Here is a 16656-nt window from a genome sequence, read left to right as displayed (position 1 = left end):
CCGAAGGATTATACGGAGTTCATGATGTGTTTCACATTTCTCAGTTGAAGAAGTGCCACGCGGAGATGGCTGACATACCTTTGAGAGACACAGTGCCATTGGAAGCAATTCAATTGGATAACAATTTGACCTATGAGGAGAAACCAGTTAAGATTCTCGAGTTTGCCAGCCGAGTTACCCGCAGCAAGGTTATGAAGTTTTGCAAGGTTCAGTGGAGCCACCACTCGGAGGATGAAGCTACCTGGGAACGAGAAGAAGATTTGCTGAAGGACCACCCTCACCTGTTTTCTAGCCAACCCGAATCTCGAGGGCGAGATTCATCTTAAGGGGGGTAGGTTTGTAACATCCCAAATTTTCAATTTGGAATGTTATACATTAGGTCATCATTGCATATCATATTTTATTTGCTTTTGGTTTCGATCCTAGAAATTCTACGCAACTCAAGGACCCACAGAGAGAGAGAGAGAGTTGGGAATTTCGTTATTTTCATATTTGAGTTTTCTCAAATTTTGAGAATAGGATCATTTAATTTTATTTATTTTATCATCAATAATTTCTATTACATAAATATGAGAGAGGGAATAAAATGGCTTTCCCAAAATAAAGAAATATTGAGGATTTAATAATAAAATCAAATAAGATTTTATTTCAGAGTTTTTCGCTATTTTATTTGAATTTAGGAAAAATATGCGTTTTTCAAAATTGTATTTAGGCCCCAAATAAATGTTTACTTTGTCCGGCTTGATTTTAGATGGCGGGGAAAATTTATTTCGGGATTTTTGGAGTCCGTTTAATATTTCTTTTTATTTTTCTTCTGTGCATAATTATTTTAAAAAAATTGCAACCGACCTAACCGGGCCGTGTCCGCCTGGGACTCTAGCCCGACAGGCTTTATAAGCCGGGGCGCCCGAGACCCGAAGCCAGCCCAGCCGCCGCCGCCCCCAAACCCTAGCCCCGCGCCCGCGCCGCCGCCGCCAGCGCCGCCCGCCGCGCCGTCACGGGAGCCGCCGCTGCCGCCTCGCCGACCCGCCGCCCGAGGTCGCCTCGAATCTTGTGCCGCCGGTTTTCTCGAAAAACCGTTCGGTTTTTCCATCGGTTTTTCTCGGTTTTTTTAGTTTCCGTTTTTATTATTATTTAGATCGGTTTTTTTCCGGTTTAGGTTAAATAGCGAGCGTTCGCTCGTTCGTTCGTTTTAACGAACGTATTCGTCGGTTAGATACGGATAACGAACGTTCGTTCGTTAATCCATTCATCATTTTTCTTTTTCTCGGATTTTCCGTGATTATTTTCTGATCACGATTTCTTATCCGATTTTCGTTTTAGTATAACTTTTCGCTCGTTTATCAGAATCAGGCGATTCAAGCGCCCGGAGTTTCGTCTCGAAACCCTCTATCCGTTTAACCAACTTAAACAAGTTTTTGTTTCTGTAAAATTTGACTTAGATCCAGATTAGTAGAACGAAGTTGTTTTCTTTCGCCGTTTGACTTTTGTTGCTTCGTTCAATTTGATTCTTTTTGCAAACCGGAGTTCTTAAGTTGAACTTTCTGGTTAGATCTCTTATTTGAGTTTTACCTGTGCATTAGATGAGTACTTATTGTATGCTTGTTTGTTTATCTGCGATAGAATACCCAAAGTGTGCCGCCTGTTACTTCGAATCTCTAGGTTTCACGGATCATGAGCAAGGCAAGTAACACTTTGATCATACCTCTTTTACTACCCAGTTTTATTGCATTAGATCAATCCTCAAACATTGCATGATTAGGATCTAATTAAATTGTGGGATGGGAAGTAGTTGAGGTAGTACCTATTACCTGTTTTATTATCAAACCTTTGGGAGTTACTTCTACGTTTGCTTATTATGCCATGCTATGCTAGTAGACGTGGATTGGGTGAGTGATATCCATGACAGATGTGAGTTTGTTAATTAATGGTTTATCTAAGGTGGCAACTTAAACACACATCTGGGTGGATTGAGGTACCTGGTTATTCCAGGATTGCCTATTGTTTTTCTTTATGGACCGCCACCCAGGCTCAAAGGGATCATGAGATTATTCATGCTATAAACTTCCGTGTGCAGCCACAAGCCATTATGGGCTCTGGCATAGTTGATTAAGTCATGCGAACTCTTACAGGGTAGACTAGTAGATGTAGGGGAAAGTAGGTGTACCGGTCTATCCATCGTAAGGTGCTAGCGCTTCTGAAAGGCTGTGTCTCGGTCATCCGTTTCTCAAACACCATGTAGTGCGAGAAATCCAACGGAGGCGATCGAGTCTTGTGGGGAAAAGTGCACAAACCTCTACAGAGTGTACAAACTAATCATGGTTAGCCGTGTCCCCGGTTATGGACGTTTTGAGTATCTAGTACTTGGATATCATGTGAATCTCATCATGTTACTCTAAATTAATATTGTTGGGTTTTTAATGATGATTACTTTAATTGGGATTGAGGATGCTGTCAACCATTCTCAATGTTTAACAACCACCATGATACTTAAATAAATTTATTCCTTTGCAGTAGGGAAAAATTGGCTTTACGCAAAACTGTAACCATAGAGCTTTCCACCAGCCATATATGCATGTAGTATAGGCTTAATCATTCATTATCCTCTATGTGTTACATTGCCAGCATATTCCATGTGCTGACCCGTTTTCAGGCTGCAATGTTTCATGTTGCAGACTTTTTAGACGACGAGTAAGGTGCCTTTTAGGTCATGGTTCTATACTCAGTGATGCCGTTGGAGTTGATGGACTCGCTTATCTTCCAAGCCTTCCGCTGTTATTGTTATTAGATGGCCTTAATCCATATTTATTGTAATAGGTTCTCTTCTGAGACATTCGATGTAATAAGTGTGTGATTGCTACTCTGTTATAAATCCTTCAAGTACTGTGTGGTGTCAGCATTACTGATCCAGGGATGACACCGGAGCACAGAGATCAGACTGTTTGAGGTCTGGTCGCTACAACAACTAAGTTAGTTTGAGTAGAGATCTTTTCGTCACAAGAGAGTTATTTGTCCCTAGGCAATCGATAACTAGATTGGTAATCATTATTGCAATTTTATATGAGGGAGAGGCATAAGCTAACATACTTTCTCTACTTGGATCATATGCACTTATGATTGGAACTCTAGCAAGCATCCGCAACTACTAAAGATCATTAAGGTAAAACCCAACCATAGCATTAAAGTACCAAGTCCTCTTTACTCCCATACACAAACAACCTACTTACTCGGGTCTGTGTTTCTATCACTCACGCCACCCACCATAAGCAAATCATGAACATATTGCAAACCCTACAACGGGGATCCCTCACGCTTGCGCGACACGGAGAGCACCATAGGATAGCACCAATAATAAAACATACAACTCAGACCAATCATGATCATCAATCAACCCATACGACAAAACGGATCTACTCAAACATCATAGGATAGCCATACATCATTGGGAAATAGTATATAGCATTGAGCACCATGTTTAAGTATATATTACAGTGGGGAGAAGGGGTGTCACATCACTGCATAGAGGGGGAGAGACTTGGTGATGACGGTGGCGAAGTTGTTGGCATAGATCGCCGTCATGATGATGGCCCCGGCGGCGTTCCGGCGCCACCGGGAGAGAGGGGGAGAGAGCCCCCCTCCTTCTTCCTTGACCTCCCCTCCTAGATGGGAGGAGGGTTTCCCCTCTGGTCCATGGCCTCCATGGCGGTGGAGGGGTGGGAGCCCCTCCGAGATTGGATCTCTCTCTATGTTTCCTTTTGTTTCCGCGTTCCCAGATTCTGGCCTTTCACAGTTTCTTAAATTTTTGGAGATCCATAACTCCGATTTGGCTGAAATTTAAACACGGTTTTTATCCGAATATTAGCTTCCTTGCTTTCATAGGACACCTCCAACCGACCTTCGGGGTGGCCACAAGCCCCCTGGCCGCGCCCTGGGTAGGGGGGGCGCGCCCCTAGGGCTTGTGGGCCCCTTGGGCACCGCCTTGCGTTGATTCCATTTCCCAAAATTCACATATATTCCAAATAAAATATCTATAAGTTTTTATCGCCTTTGGACTCCGTTGATATGGATTTTCTGGGAAACAAAAAACATGCAACAAACAGGAACTTGCACTGGGCACTAGATCAATATGTTAGTTCAAGAAAATCATATAAATTGTTGCCAAAAGTATGTAAAAGTTATAGAAGGAACAATCAAAATTATAGATACGACAAAGACGTACCAAGATGCAACGGGGATGAGGTGGAGATCTGATAGAGGGTCTAAGGAGGACCGACTTTGGGGAAGTGAATAAGAGCTGACGAGGAGTAGAAGCACCGATGGGTGCTTCCTAGGGGCCGCCTCCTCTCATCGCGCGGGGTGGGGGAGTGCAACTTCGGTCGAGCCTGGGGAGAAAAAAGTTTGGGCTCGAATTGTTTTCTATTGCGGGGTATTCATGACAAATCGGAGGTGTTGGGATCCGTATCATTGGAGGGCTCGGCTAGTGGGATCGATTTGGTCGCTATATTGCATTGATATCAAACCGTTGTTTCCATGCACATGTCAGCCGTTCGATTTGGTGGATTGGGAATACCAAATCCAATTCGAGACCCTAACACAGACATCCAAACACAACATTAGGGTTTGTGCTTAGTGAGTACTAGATTGGATTGGATTGGATCCGATTGCAGTCGAATCGATTCGAATCCAATCGATTGCTGTTGACTCATAGTGTAGATGGAAACTGCCTCGGGTGTGGATGCAAAATTGCTGCATGATCATGTGTTCATGTTAGATTGTTACATTAGTGCTCCTCGGTGTTGATGCTTGATTGGTGCTGGTACTGCATTGATGCTAGATTGCTAGTCATACTTTGTTGTAGCGAGATTTGTGCTTGTTGTTCATCGATGCTGCCCAAGTGCTCCTGCCACCGATTCGTGTTGTTTAGAGTTGCGGTTTCTACTTGATCTTAGTATGTGCATGCTGATTACTGTTGGTAGGACTAATGTGCATGCTCATATACGTTGTAGGACCAATGTGCTTGCTCATATATGTAGTAGGGACAATGTGAATGCTGCCAAATTTGATCCAATTTTGGGCGCTTCTGAATATAGCACTTGTGTATGTGTGGGGACCCCCACTCATAAGTCGTGATCACTGAATGCACGTGTACAGTGATCCCAGAGATCAATGCTCACTGAACACACAAAAGCTGAATAACAAGAGTCTTACATCCATACATACCGTATTACACAAGTAGGACCATTATGGTCAAGTCTTGAGTATAACATCACAGCGGAAATCTTCATCGATAACTTGGACCCATGCAATCTGCCTTAACCCTACAGGCATTCTGACTGGGAAGCGACCTAGCTCGCATGTTCGTCACCGAAGTATTCTTCATCATATCCTGTTCTTTCACACCTGGCCAATAAAATAACCAGTGGCAAGCCAATGAGTACTTTGAATGTACTCGCAAGCAACCCATGTTTTGGTTCAAGGTACAAAAATGCATGATATAGTTAATTTTTGCGGAAAGCTAGTTTTTGAGTGCAATGACATGTTCAACAACTTGTAAGACATGCATCAGGAGAATTCAGGTAACCATAAGGACAGGTTACAGATATCAACATAAATAGAGTGGGCACCAACCCAACTCAATCGTGTCAAGTCCTATGACTTGACCCAAGTAGTGGTATCATCATAAAAGGAGTGGGCACCAACCCAACTCAATCATGTCAAGTCCTTTGACTTGACCCGAGTAGTTCTTCCCACACACACACTGGTTAAAACAAGTGGACGTAGCCCAAGAGCGGTTACCCAACTGTCCTTGACCGTGGACACGGCTATTCGAATAGTTTTACACTTTGCAGAGGTTGCACACTTTACCCACAAGATCCGGGGAACTTCCGTGTCATCCACGACCCGCGATACCTCAAGTACCCGGGGTAAGCACCCGATCACTATCTTTCCCTAGACGACACTAACATGGAGTCCACTCGATTGGTAGTAACCCCCGTGCCCAACATTTCACAACTTAAAATTGTGGAGCCTCGCTCCTATATTCGTCACATACCACTGGCACGGGGTACCAACGGTGTGTCTGGTGCCCCATAAAAATGTTCTTGGCCGCCCTACCTGGCACGACCCCGTCCCGAGAGAGAGCACCAACTCTCCCCCGTCACTAGTAATGCGGGCTCCAAGCTAGTATCGGCCTAAGTAATCAACAATGCCCTTTCCCATACAAGGGTAGAGTGGTTACACATGTAAGATTGGAATAACGGTCGCAACTTAAACCAATCCGTTTTTGAAAACAACACATACACTTGCCTCGGTACACCACTTCGTCATCAAGTGGTTACCCATCTCATCATCTCCCTCGGGCATAAGTGGCACCCGACGGGGTTTTCAAAAAGTCCTTTGAAAATACTTTGTCTCCATCACCATGCATATACCCGTCCCTTTTGCGTAGCACTACTTAGCATTCTATCTACTCCCACCGGCATAACCCTCATAAGGAGGTAGGGTCATGCACAATGCAAGTATCAACAAGGAGGAAATGAAGGCAACCCACCAAAGTGGCTACCCTCTCATCATGATTCCGAAGCAACGATAATAAAGTGCTATATGAAATGCATAAAAAAGGGTTTCATAGACATGGTCAAAGGGCTGCTTGCCTGTTTTAACAAAGTCTTCGAGGTCTTCAAATATCTCTGGTCCAACTCCGAGCATTTCGTCTACTTCGTCAACTATCGTCGAAAGCAACCACAATAAGCAACACAACAAGGTAGAAAATAAAAGTGCTCCAAAAATATTGATTTGACTTTTATAGGATACCTCTGGTCACATGAGGAATGACCAAAGTGATTTCATTGGAAGTGGATCAATGGATATTCCTAAACATTTTGATATGATGTAATCAAGGGGTTTATGGAATTGCAAGAAGTGGACAGAAACATATTTTTGAAAAATGAGAAAAGGTACCCATTTAACAAAGGATGATTTAGAAGCATCTAGGAATTGGTTTCACTGGATTTGGAGTTGAAATGCATTTCCTATGAATTTACAAAGTTGACAAATATGAAGAAATAGACCATTATTTGAGGTGATACAGAAAGTATTAGCAAAAATGTTCAAAAACTAAGTTTTGAACTTATAGACATTTAGGATTTTGAATCATGGAATTTGGATCAAAAATGGGCTTTCTGTGATTTTCTAAAGTTTATGACATAAATAGAGAAATAGGACTTTGATAAATATTTCTGAAGAGAAAGTTTTTGGAAAAATGTGCAAATAGCACCATGTGATAGATCATGATTTATGGAGCAACTAGAAATTTGAATTGTTGGATTTGGAGCTCTGCAGAATTATCTATGGATTTTGAAGTTGACTTGAAAAAGAAAAAGACAAAGGATTTACCTAAATGGGCCGGATCTGGGCGGCGGTTGGGCGCACCGGGCGAGATATAGTGGCAGGGCGCCACTGGGCCGGCCCAGCAATTCAGCCACGCGGCGATAGGGCGACGTCGAAGGCGCCCACGCGGAGTGCGCCATCGCTGCGGGGACGCGGGAGACATCGAACCCGCCTCCACTTGCCAGCGTGGCCCGGTGGTTGGGCCACTGACGAGCGGGCCCTGCCTGCAGGTTCGTCCTCAACCTCCCGCGCGGGCGCGAAGGGCGACATAGGAGGCGTTCGACGCCGGCCGCCGGCGCTACAGGGCGTCTCCGGCGATGATCCACCCACCGGCGTGCTCAGCGGAGAGAGACGAACCAAGGAGACCCCACCACGGGTGCCTGCGTCACCGGATGGGAGCAGGGCTTCGCCCACGGCGGACGGTGGTATCGGGCGAGAGTAGGCACGGTGCTACGGTGCGTCCTCGGACGAGGGAATGAGCGTGGGAGCTCCGCCTTGCTCAGGGGAGCCTGCTGGTGGAGAGAGGACAGGGAGAAGAGCTCGGGCTCGGCTCAATTTAGGTGGAGGCCGGCGGCTCGGCTCCAGCCATGGACGAGGTTGGAGGGCACGTGAGGAGGAATGGCTTGGTCCAGGGGGTGCATGGGAGAGAGAGGGAGCAAAGGGGCTCCAGAGGGAGGTTAGGAGCGGCCTTATATGGCGAGGCCACGGCTCACCGTGGACGCGGCCTACGGGCACCCGCGGAAATGGCCGCGGTGGCCACGGGAGGAGGCTTGGGGTTGTCTGCGGCGCTCGTGGGCGTGGTCCAAGTCCGGGGAGAAGGAATGGGGGAGCGGGGCGTGCTCCAGGAGGGTCCCGAGCTCATGCGCCCATTGGCCGAGCCGGGCGGCGTTGGGCACGGGCAACATGGGGTGAGAGAGAGGGGGAGAGGAGGGGGCCTGCAAGGCTGTCGTGTTGCGGACGTCGAGGACCTCGACTGGCGCGAGGGGGAGACTCGAGGTGGTCGGGGGACGCGGCGTCAACGGTCGGGAGCATGCTGACGTGCTCCAGAGCACGCAAATGGCCGGCACCCGCGGCTTTTTCTCTCGTCCTCACGCGCCCACTTGTGTCTGGAAGCTGCAGGGGGAGTAAACAATGCAGCAATGACATAGGATGCCCTGGGAATCCACTAGAGTGAGGAGGGAGGTTGAGAGAGAGAGAAATGGTGCTGTCCAGAGAGGGGAAAAGAGCTTTTTAACCCCCATAATCATGGCTCCTCGGGCAGGGAAATATGCAGGGGTTAGAGGAGGACCAGATGATGCGGTGGGAGAAAGATTAGCTCATGGAGATTAGTGGAAATGGCCAAAACATGCATTCTAAATTTCTGCCAGAAGGTGTTTGATGGTGGTTTGGGCAAGAAGATGATTTCCATTTGCCATGAGACTCCACAGGATGAAATGTCACATACAATTAGGACCTTCCACCAATTTTGAGCTCATTTGGGCAAAGTTGCCAATGCAACTTTTGTAAACCCTAGAAATCAGCAGAAATGGCTTTACCAAGATTTAGTCATGCAAATCTATTCTCCTTGATGCACCACTTTGTGTAGTGTCATCATTTGAGGATTTGAACATGTCCACAAAAATTCAGATCAAAAGGACACACTTGGCAATGTAGAGTTGTTCAAATTTGGTTCTGGACAGAAAGGGTTTTGGGGTACTTTAATCAAGATAAAATTCTCTCCAACTTGTGCCATTTGGTCTAGATGCATTATTACACCATTTGAGCATGTGCACCAAGTTTGAGAGCATTTGGACATGTTTGACAATGCAAAGTTGTTCAAACTTGAAAAAAAGGACAGAAGTGGTTTTGAGAGGGTTTCATGGGGTTATACTATTCTCCATGACATGGTACTTGGCAAGATCATGAAAATGTCATATGTGACATGTTAGAATTTTCTTGGATTTTTATGAAAATATTTTCTGTAGAAATATTTCAAATCCTTGAAATGAGCAGAAATGGTTTTTGAGGGATTTGACCAATATTTTGAACATGACCATGTGTTGAAACTCTCATATATGGACAATATATGTCCATTGAGTTTCCCTGATTTTTTTCAAATATTTTTGAAACAATAAAATAATTTTTCCCTATTAAAGACCATTTCTGGCCTTAAGAAAAAGCTTTTAAAGAAAATAAGAAAATAACTTTTAAAATTATATTTTTGTGGTTTCTGGGTATCCTATATCTAATAGGAGTCAAACATATTTTTGGAAAGATTTTTACTGCCCTGAATTAAGTACTTGCAGTGCAAACCTCAATTCAGGGGTTTTTGGAAAACTAATTTTTGAAAAAATACTTTTTGGCCAAATTATTCTTTGTAAGAAAATATTATATTTCTCTATACACATGGTATGATCATTGGGAAAAGGTTTTGGATCAAGGAGAAGGAGTATAAGAGTTGGAGGATTTATTTGATTTTTAGAGCACTTGCAAACAACAGACAAAATCCAAACAAGGCAAGGTCCAAAACACTCAAAAGTTTTTGCAAAACCTCATTTTATCATGATTTAATAGCTTAAGTGTTGTGGCATGAAAATCAGGGTGTGACAGTATGCCGCCAAACATGTAACCGCCACTGATGATCAGTGGCAGTTGCCAACCATGTGGTGCTATGTTTACATCATAGCACTGATGATTGGCATCTACCATTGATCAGTGGTAGTTGCTATTGGGCAGTGCGATGTTTAGATCATAGCAGTGATCATTTGCAACTGCCACACATCAGACACTATTGCCAATGATTAGTGCAATGACTGGAACATGATCTGTTACTAACACATGTTGTCTTACCTGACAAGACCGTGAAGGAGTGGTTGTAGTCGGTGAAGTAGTGCATGTGGTGGCTGGCGCCGAGGATGCCGAGGACCTGATCCCGACAAACAGGTGGCTGAATAGGGTGAACCTCCCTGGCAGGGTCGCTGCCATGAGACAACTTCTGGGCATTGGACACAACCCGATGATCGACCTTGAGGAGGGGGCACAAGAACCACTACGCTTCTACATCTGGATCAATGACGAGGAGGATATCACCATGCACGTCATCCCGCCTAAGTTTAGGACAGTGATTAAGTAGAGGCTGGTGCCGAAGCCTCCTCACAATGCCAGGCTCTCGACGAACAAGTGGTGCAATTTCTGGGTGCAAGTCCAGACCGTCCAGGACCATATGGTCCTTGGGATCGTCCCTGGCGACCACCTCATCCTGCGGATCTCTGGCCTTGGCCTAACCATGCAGACTTACAACCAGAATAGCTCCATCGTGTGTAGCGTCCGCTGCGAGAGACACAACTGCATCGACAACATCAGTCTCGCCCTCCAGATCGTTAGTCTGTCTGTCTGAACTTATCATGGTTTTAGTATGAACTTGTCGTTATGTCATGAACTAGCTGGTAAACTATCCATATTTTGCCAAGGGTTCAACACCCTCGGGTGGTGTAGGGTCATGGAATGCTGATACGTCTCCAACGTATCAATAATTTATGAAGTATTCATGATATTATTTTATCATTCTTGGATGTTTTACAATCATTTTATAGTCATTTTATATCATTTTTTGGTACTAACCTATTGACATAGTGCCAAGTGCCAGTTGCTGTTTTTTGCTTGTTTTTTACATTGCAGGAAATAAATATCAAACGGAGTCCAAACAACATGAAACTTTTTGGAGATTTTTTTTGGGCCAGAAGAAATCCATTGGGCCAGAGCTGCACCCGGGGGGTGCCCCAAGGGGGGCACAACCCACCAGGGCGCGCCAGGCCCCCCTGGCACACCCAGGTGGGTTGTGCCCACCTCGGTGGCCTCCCTCACCCCCTCTTTGCACTATAAATTCCCAAATATTACGAAACCCTTGGGGGTAGACCTAGATCAGAAGTTCCGCCGCCGCAAGGCTCTGTAGCCACCGAAAACCAATCTAGACCCGTTCTGGCACCCTGCCGGAGGGTGGGAATCATCTCCGGTGGCCATCATCATGTTTCAATTCTTTACTTTCATGCGAGCATCATTGAAATCATCATGCCTAGCTTAAAAGGCATTAAAGAAAAGCGCTTGTTGGGAGACAACCCTACACTTTTACCTACTGTTTTTGTGTGTTCACATGATTATGCTACTGTAGTAATCATGTTTTGTTGCTTTTGTTTCAATAAAGTGCCAAGTAAAGCCTTTGGAATCATGTTGAGTGATAGTTGAGTTGATCTTGCTGAAAACAAGAAACTTTTGCACTCACAAAAAATAATTCTCATTTTTAACAGAAGAGTGTTTTTGAGTTGATTCTTTTTGCAGAATATTAATATACAAATTTCTCACGTGGTCTAATTTTTTTCAGAATTGTTTCAGTAGCAGAAGTATGGTTATTCTCCACATCATTACATACTGTTATGTTTTTGATAGATTCTGTTTTCAATGCATAGTTTGCTTGTTTTCTAGTTTCTATGGCTTATATTACTCAATATAAATTGTGGAAATGATATGATACAGTAGGCATTGTGTGGAAAAAATTATAAGTCTTGTCTTTGACAGTACCAAAGTGAAATGGTTTGCTCTTTATCATACTAACCTATCTCACGAAGTTCCGTTAAGTTTTGTGTGATTGAAGTTTTCAAGTTTTGGGTGAGATGTCAATATGAGGAGAATAAGGAGTGACAAGACCACAAGCTTGGGGATTCCCAAGGCACCCCAAGCTAATATTCAAGGAATATCCAAGCAACTAAGCTTGGGGATGCCCCGGAAGGCATCCCCTCTTTCGTCTCCAACATTATCGGTAACCTCACTCGGAGCTATGTTTTTATTCGTCACATGATATGAGTTTTGCTTGGATCATCATTTTATTTTGTTAGGATTTGCTTGCTGTTATTTATAATAATGTTTTGCATCTTTTATTTCAGTAAAAGTGGCATTGATAGTCTTTATCATGCTTATTTTGCAAGGATACATGTTGCTGTTTGAAAACAGAAAGTTACAACTGTTGCAAAAATTCCCTAGAAAAGTCAGAATGTGATAAAATGTTGAAACATTTTGCACAGTAAGATCTGATGAATTTTCTACAGTGTGTTAAGTTATCATAATTTTTGGAGTTGAATAAGTATTGGTACTCTTGCATTCTTTATAGACTGTACTCTTTTGGCAGATTGATGTTATGTTTGCATTGTTTACATATGTTTGCTTGTTTAATGATTCTATTTGAGGATAGGAGTATTAAATATGCAGAGGTATTTAGTATGCAATGTTGAATAATAATTTTAGTGATTTGCTACAGTAGAGAATGATAAGCTTTTTGCATTGGTTTATACTAACTTATCTCACGAGTTCTTGTTGAGTTTTGTGTGGATGAAGTTTTTGAGATTTAGGAAAACCGTGATATGAGAGGAATTAAGGAGACACAAAAGCTCAAGCTTGGGGATGCCCACGGCATCCCAAGATAATATTTCAAGAAGTCTCAAGCATCTAAGCTTGGGGATGCCCCGGTAGGCATCCCACCTTTCTTCCGCAATAATTATCGGTTAGTATCGGTTGAACCTAAGTTTTTGCTTCTTCACATGATGTGTGCAATTCTTGGAATGTAATTTTATTTTGTTTTGCTTGTTGTTTTAATAAAATACTTAGATCTAAAAGTTTTAAATAAGAGAGAGTCCTCACATAGCTATCTATTTACTTAACTACTCGATTGGTCTTCACTTAGATATTTTTGGAGTAGTTTGTTATTTACTCTTCTGCTTCACTTATATCCTATGAGTAAATTGTTAAATAAATTGAATGTCATGAAGTTGAAATCATATCATGCCTAGTGGTAGCTTCACATTGGGTTTAGAAAGTGAAATCTTCTGAGGCTTGACAATCACAATATTGGTCATCCAACCAATTCATGAATAATTAGTATAAGGAAGAGAACCTTCACATGCAAATACACTATCTTAGAAATCTTTTGTGATTGTGAGCCCCCATCAAAATATTATATGACAAAATTGTTGACGTTGGACAAGGAAGACAACGTAATGGTTTATGTTTGTTCATATTCATATAGAAGTTATATTGTCATAGATCCTTCAACATGTGGTGCTTGCCCCCAATCTTTGCTAGCCAAAAATTCCGCACCAAGTAGATATACTACTTGTGCATCCAAAAACCCTTAAATCCAAATCTTTTTTTAAGTGTCCATCGTACCTACCTAGGGATTGAGCAAGATCCCTCAAGTAAGTTGTCATCGGTGCAAAAAGGCAATAAAAATTGCTTCTAAAAGTGTTAGATCATTTAGTGTATGAGAAAATTGAGCGTTCTACGAACTTGTGATGACAAGGAATAAAAGCGACAGACTGCATAATAAAGGTTTCTATCATAAGGGGCAATACAATGTGACGTTCTTTTGCACTAAGGGATTGAGAATACAAACAAATAAGCGCATGGCAACCTCTGCTTCCCTCTGCGAAGGGCCTATCTTTTAAATTTCAGTATTTAATTTTATGCAAAGAGTCAAAGTTATTCTCTCTATTCCGTTTTATTTTTCTCTTTTGGCAAGCATCATGTGGTGAGGAAAGATCTAGGCAGATATGTCCAGTTGAATATGGGTAGCATGAGTTATTATTATTGACATCACCCTTGAGGTGAATACGTTGGGAGGCAAAACAATAAGCCCCTATCTTTCTATGTGGACGGTTGAAACGTTTTGCTCATGTGTACACGGTGAGTGTTAGCAATCATAGAAGACTATATGATGGTTGAGTATGTGGAGCTCTTACTTAAACTCTGTTGAATAAGTTGAATTCCAATTGCTTGGTGACTGAGAACATAGGTTGTTGAGTTTCAAGAGAATTCATTGTTTGAACCTTAACATGTGAATTGGTTGCCACTATAACATGAGAAGTTTATGAGAAAGAATTGCCATTATGATGCTAGGAAAAGTGATTGAAATTGTCATCGATCAAACTTATGCACTTTGCTAGCATTCACACTTCATAAATTATTTATTTTATCATTTACCTACTCGAGGACGAGTAGGAGTTAAGCTTGGGGATGCTAATACGTCTCCAATGTATCAATAATTTATGAAGTATTCATGCTATTATTTTATCATTCTTGGATGTTTTACAATCATTTTATAGTCATTTTATATCATTTTTTGGTACTAACCTATTGACATAGTGCCCAGTGCCAGTTGCTATTTTTTTTCTTGTTTCTTACATCGCAGGAAATCAATATCAAACGGAGTCCAAACAACGCAAAACTTTTTGGAGATTTTTTTGGGCCAGAAGACATCCATTGGGCCAGAGCTGCACCTCAGGGGTGCCCCGAGGGGGACACAACCCACCAGGGCGCGCCAGGCCCCCCTGGCGCGCCCAGGTGGGTTGTGCCCACCTCGGTGGCCTCCCGCACCCCCTCTTTGCACTATAAATTCCCAAATATTCCGAAACCCTTGGGGGTAGACCTAAATCAGAAGTTCCGCCGCCGCAAGGCTCTGTAGCCACCGAAAACCAATCTAGACCCGTTCGAGCACCCTACCGGAAGGGGGAATCATCTCTGATGGCCATATTCATCATCCCGACGGCCACCACGATGAGGAGAGAGTAGTCCACCCTCGGGGCTGAGGGTTTGTACCAGTAGCTATGTGTTTAATCTCTCTCTCTCTCATGATCTATATCATGGGCTTTGTTAATATAGTCGGATCATATGATGTTTCTCCCCTCCATACTCTTGTTGTGATGAATTGAATCTTTACCCTTTGAAGTTTTGTCATGTCGGATTGAATGTTCAGATTTGAGAACACATGATGTGTGTCTTGAAGTATGAATACTTGAGGTGACAAATGGGGTATCTTATTAATTCACTTGATATACGTTATGGCACTCAACTTGCGGATCCCCGCGGTGATATTGGGGTAATCTATGTATAGGGGTTGATGCACATTTTATTATCTTTTCTCCAATAGAAACTTTGGGGTCTCTTGTATTTCTTTGTGTGGATTGAGTATTATGAATATGAATTTGCTTTGGTGTTATCTTAGTACGAACTCTTGATTAGATTGATCAGAAAGAATAGCTTGCATTATTCTAGTACAAGCTCTAGGATAGATTGATCGGAAAGAATAGCTTTGAGGTAGTTTTGTACTCTACAAACAATTCCTATCTTTTGTTCTCCGCTAATAGGAACTCGGGAGTGATTCTTTACTGTATTTTGAGGGATAATCATATGATCCAACTATGTTAGCATTGTTGAGAGATTGCACTAGTGAAAGTACAGACCCTAGGCCTCCTTTTTAAGCATTGCAACACCATTTTTGTGCCCGTTTACTATTAGTTACCTTGCTGTTTTTATAATTTCAGATTAAAAACCCCAATTTCTACCATCAATATTACACTTTTATCATCATCTCTTCACCGAACTAGTGCACTTATACAATTTGCCATTGTATTGGGTGTGTTGGGGATACAAGAGACTTTGTATTATTTGGTTGCAGGGTTGCTCGAGAGAGACCATCTTCATCCTACACCTCCCATGGATTGATAAACCTTAGGTCATCCACTTGAGGGTAAATTGCTACTGTCCTACAAAACTCTGCGCTTGGAGGCCCAACACAAGTCTACAAGAATAAGTTGCATAGTAGACATCAGATGCCCCTGCCACTTTAAACTTATGCATGTTTAGGGTTAATCTATTGTTCTTATGCCTATTTTGCAGATTTGTTTCTGTCTATTTAGTTGACTGCTATGAACTGATGCAAATGCAGTGGTAAGGCCACCACATATGTAAGGGCCGAGCAGAGCATGTACCGTGCACGTAGCCAAACAGTTGTGTTTGCATCTGCTCACCCCTGAAGCACATATGCGGGCAACCAAACAGCAGTCCCTAAAATTGCCACCGATGCAATGCGGTCAACCAAAAAACATGCAGATGTTGGGTTTTTAGCTGTTTTTCCTCAACCATGCCCTACTGGTTCAAGCATGCAATGCAAGAAAATTATAGACGACAACCAAACACGACCCTAGTCTACAGGCATGCATTGCATGCGCATGTTGTGCCCGACTAACATAGACATAGTACTACTGGTTGTTCCTAGCTAGCTACTATACTACTCCTATAGTATTTATATTTATATATCTATAGAGAAAGACAATAGGGAGGGAGAGAGGTACCATGGCTGGCCCATAGGCTGGGCAAAAGGGGCGACCGCCCCGGGCCCTCAAATTGTATTAGTAAGTACTAGAGAATTATATATTGCGTTCGTAAGATTATTAAATGCATAAA

Source organism: Triticum dicoccoides, chromosome 5A (genome assembly GCF_002162155.2).
Source record: "Triticum dicoccoides isolate Atlit2015 ecotype Zavitan chromosome 5A, WEW_v2.0, whole genome shotgun sequence".
In the NCBI taxonomy this organism is placed as follows: Eukaryota; Viridiplantae; Streptophyta; class Magnoliopsida; order Poales; family Poaceae; genus Triticum; species Triticum dicoccoides.
Note: the sequence above shows the minus strand (reverse complement) of the source record.